The sequence below is a fragment of the Bison bison genome, unplaced genomic scaffold, assembly GCF_000754665.1.
Source record: "Bison bison bison isolate TAMUID 2011002044 unplaced genomic scaffold, Bison_UMD1.0 scf7180017864512, whole genome shotgun sequence".
In the NCBI taxonomy this organism is placed as follows: Eukaryota; Metazoa; Chordata; class Mammalia; order Artiodactyla; family Bovidae; genus Bison; species Bison bison.
In genome coordinates this window covers 2707598-2712350 of record NW_011495066.1, presented here as the reverse complement: position 1 = coordinate 2712350, position 4753 = coordinate 2707598, and the positions used below count along the sequence as shown (strand labels likewise).

The following is a 4753-nucleotide window of genomic DNA, read 5'->3' as shown; positions in this document are numbered from 1 at the left end:
CTGAAGTGCACAGGATGCCCCCTCCGCTCTGAGAAGTCTCTGGCTCAAGCTGGAAAGTCCTGCGACCCCCACCCCCAACAATCAGGCTCTGACTCATAGCGTATCTTTCCATCTGACATTATCAAACGCATGTTCTGCCATGTGAAGTGACTTCCGGGGACTCAGGATGCAGACAAATGCAGCCACGAAATTGCTAACAACGGCACCGCTGAGTTACCACGCCTATTTCCTCAGCTTCCTCTCAGTTTCCTAGTTTCCATCGGGGATGAGGAAAAAAAAAAAAAAAATCTCCTACCCTTTTAGAAAACACAGGAGGGAGTAAGAGAGTCCTTTCCTGAGAAGGTGCTCTGATTATTAGAGTCACAAGAAACTCCAGGCCTCTCGCTGTGCCTGCTAGATGTTCAGACAGGTTTTAGACCGTTTTTCCCTCATAAATCAGGAAGAACTGAAGGACGTACGTATCACCTACAAAGTGCTCGAATGAAACAGCACCCCAGCCGACTACCGGATACTACACGATATTTGAAAATTAGGGAACAACAGAAAACAATGTAGAATGTGGCAAAAAGAAGCCACCCTCATCCCCTGATTATGCCCATGGAGTGGCCAGTGTTGACCGGCTGGCCAGACGGCTTCTACATCACCTTCCTTCTTTGCATATTCATGCCCCAGACGGATGACGATTTTGCAAAAGGTAGCAACTGCACAGAGTAATAAAACGCTTCCTTGCCTAAACTCTAAACGCACACCATCTCACTCGTAACAACCGGAAAGCTAAGTGATCAATGAGACGACCTTGCAGTCTCCTCTAGGCGATGTTGGACTTTGAATTGACAAGGGAGAGAAGGTATGGAAATGAAAGCCGTGGAAACTGGGTGTGTGTGTGTGGATATGTGTGTGTGTGTGTGTGTGTGTATGTGTGTGAAAGTCACTCAGTCATGTCTGACTTTTGCAACCCCTTCTCCAGGCCAGAATGCTGGAGTGGGTAGCTGTTGCCCTCTCGAGGGGATCTGCCCAAGCCCACGATCAAACCCAGGTCCCGTGCATTGCAGGTGGATGCTTTACTATCTGAGCCACCAGGGAAGCCCAAGAATACTGGAGTGGGTAACCTATCCCTTCTCCAGGGGATCTTCCTGACCCAGGAATCAAACCTGGGTCTCCTGCATTGCAGGCGGATTCTTTAACAGCTGAAAATTCTTTGCCTTTACAAGGGAAGCCCATATGTGTGTGTGTGTGTGCCCATGTATATGTGTGTGTGTGTGGATGTCGATATGTGTCTGTATGTGTGCCTGTGTGGGTATGTGTGTCTGTATACATATCTGTTACGCGTATGTGCGTTTGTGTGTATCTGTGTGTGCGCAGAGAAATCCAATCACAGCATCGCATAATCTGAGAGCTGGGGTCCTGTACTCCTATCCCCACATGTGTTTTGTGGGAAAAAATAAAAGAGACTTAGATGGGGTCACGTTGCCAGCAGAAGATCCCGGGCACCCCGATGTCTGAAAAGGAAAGAGGAGATTGCCTGCTGTTGGGCAGGAACGCCTACAGTATCCGCAGACAGCCAGGTGTTCTCTGAGATGCGGGGTTTTGGAAAACGACAGAGGAACGCATGTGAGAGAATGTGAGATACACTACTTCTGTGATTGTAAAAGCTTAAGGGAAAGTGGAGGTAAATGCTACAAAGAAAAGACAGGCCTGCAAGGATGACAAAGGGGAAGAGCAGGCGGAGGAAAGCGTGGAAGGGTGCAGGGAGATGGGCTCGAGGGTGGGGTGATCGTGGGAGCGGACTTCTGGTAGTGAAGGGGAGGGGGCACATGGCCACTGAACGGGGTCAGCTGTGCTGGATGTGTTGGAACAGAAAACGGGGACTTGGGGCACAGCAGTGTGCTGGATGGAGGTGGGGTGTGGGTAAACAGAGGCAGGACGAAAGAGAAAGGGTGGTAAGTGCAGTTACAATCAGAGGGAGTCAGACTGAGACTCCGGGAAGACCCGGACGTCACAGGAGGCCCCGGGATCCTCAGAGGACAGTCCCCAGACGGAAGCAAAGCAGGTGGGAAGGGGAGCTGTCTTGACCCCTCACCCTTTATCTTTAAAAGGCTTCAGTTCAGTTCAGTTGCTCAGTTGTGTCTAGCTCTTTGCGACCCCCTAGAATACAGCACGCCAGGCTTCCCTGTCCATCACCAACTCCCAGAGTTCACTCAAACTCATGTCCATTGAGTCAGTGATGCCATCTAGCCATCTCATCCTCTGTCGTCCCCTTCTCCTCCTGCCTTCCGTCTTTCCCAGCATCAGTGTCTTTATAAATGAGTAAGCTCTTCACATCAGGTGGCGAAAGTACTGGAGATCCAACTTCAGCATCAGTCATTCCAATAAACACCCAGGACTGATATCCTTTAGGATGGACTGGTTGGATTTCCTTGCAGTCCAAGAGACTCTCAAGAATCTTCTCCAACACCACAGCTCAAAAGCATCAATTCTTTGGCGCTCAACTTTCCTTATGGTCGAACTGTCACATCCATACATGACTACTGGAAAATCCATAGCTTTAACTAGATGAACCTTTGTTGACAAACCTTTGTCTCTGCTTTTTAATACGCTTTCTGGGTTGGTCATAGCTTTTCTTCCAAGGAGCAACAAGCACCTTTTAATTTCATGACTGCAGTCACCATCTGCAGTGATTTTGGAGCCCCCCCAAAATAAAGTTTCTCACTGTTTCCATTGTTTCCCCATCTATTTGCCATGAGGTGATGGGACCAGATGTCATGATCTTAGTTTTCGGAATGCTGACTTTTAAAAAAGGTTACAATAACCCATTTATAAACTGCTATAAAATTGGCCCTGATATGCACATGCCCTGATCTATAAAGAGGGAGGGTATTTAAGCAAATCAGGAGCAACTTAAATGTACACGTCTGGTCCCAACCTCCCGGAAGCAGCTGTGCAGTGAGAGCTCTAACAAAGCCATCGCTTGAAATAACCCTCTTGAACTCAACAGTACTCATCTCTCCGCTTCGATCTTCTGGGAGTGCCCTCGCTCAGGTTCACATAAAACACAGACTCTAGTGAAATGACTCACAGGGTCCCTCTTCCACCGAACTGCTGAGAGACATCCAGGAGGAAGGGTCATTTCCGTGCCCGAGGCTGGCCCATGCCCATCGTGAGGCATGGCTGAGCCTTGAACGAGGCGGGTCTGACCTCCCAGGGTCCACTACACGCAGATGGACGTGTTTCAGCACGTTTCCCACTGTTTGCCCTCCATGGCGGGCGGAATCCGCAGATACAGAAGGGCTGACTGTGGGACCTGAGCACCCCCTGTGGATTCCGAGAGACGACCGTATAAATCAGCATCCTTTTCAATGCATCATGATGACCGCTTTATGGTGAACAGTGTCAGATTCTTGATCTCCAAAGAAGATTTAGCTTCGGGACCAGGGACCAAGCTTGATCACTCAAGAGCTTTTGTGTAGCAGAAGTTTTATTAATGTATAAAATGGGACAGAGAAAGCTTCTGACACAGATATCAGAAGGCGGACGAGGAATGTGCCCCTCACTAGCTTTCAGTTCAGTTGCTCCATTGTGTCAGACTCTTTGCAACCCCATGGACTGCAGCACAGCAGGTTGGACTGCAGCACAGCAGGTCTCCCTGTCCATCAGCAACTCCAGGAGTTTACTCAAACTCGTGTCCATTGAGTCGGTGATACCATGCAACCATCTCATCCTCTGTCGTCCTCTTCTCCTCCTGTCCTCAATCTTTCCCAGCATCAGAGTCTTTTCCAATGAGTCAGCTCTTTGCATCAGGTGGCCACAATATTGGAGTTTTAGATTCAACATCAGTCCGTCCAATGAACACCCAGGACTGATCTCCTTTAGGATGGACTGGCTGGATCTCCTTGTAGTCCAAGGGACTCTCAAGAGTCTTCTCCAACTCCACAGTTCAAAACTATCCATTCTTCAGCACTCAGCTTTCTTTATAAGTCCAACTCTCACATCCATACATGACCACTGGGAAAACCATAGCCTTGACTAGATGCAGTGTTACCAGGGTAAGCAAGGGAGCTATATCCTTTCTCATTAATTATTACAATAAATCAAAAGAATGTCTCAAGTTTGTGAAAACTTTACCAGACCAACTCACATAATTTACATTGTAAGATAACAGCATTAGCCAGAAGGTTTTCAGGAAGGAGAAACTGTCCTCAAGCAGGAGATACACTGTTGTCATATAATCCTTAGGACAGAATTTAAAGTGAGCTCTTTATGTACTCATGAGTTCAGGCTTAAACAAACAAACAAACAAAAAACCATTTTATGTGACTAAGACTTAAGGAATGTCAAGGGGGAAAAAAAAAAAAAGATGTTTGTCCTTTCCTCTTCCTTGAGAATTTCAGGCCCCTATCTTCACCTTGAGAACCCCAGACCCCTTTCTCCTTCTCCTCCTCCTTGGGGACTCCGGACTTCTTATCAACCTGCCTAGGCATTGCCTCTCTCAGTAATACCACTGTGACCAACCAGTCCACAACCATCTATGGGCCTTGGGAGCTGGCTCCTTGGGTATCACGGCACTGGGATCCCCTACTGGAGAAAAGGATTTGGCACAAAGGGAGAGGGGACCGTAATGCACTGGGAGAGGCCGTGGCAAACTCCCTTGCTAAGGTCTTCTCAGAGTGCCCAGGCTCCCCAGGGTGGGGGCGTGCTTCAGGGCCCACATCCTAACCCCCCCGCCTCCCCAACCCCTGGGAGGAGGGCCCACATT

At 48.6% G+C, this 4753-nt stretch overlaps 1 protein-coding gene across 1 annotated transcript in view; it reads right to left on the bottom strand.

Annotated features, from left to right (window-relative positions):
• The window catches only part of TBL1X (transducin (beta)-like 1X-linked), a 61396-nt gene that overhangs the window by 26491 nt on the left and 30152 nt on the right, over positions 1-4753 (bottom strand). The gene's annotated exons all lie outside the window — the stretch shown is intronic.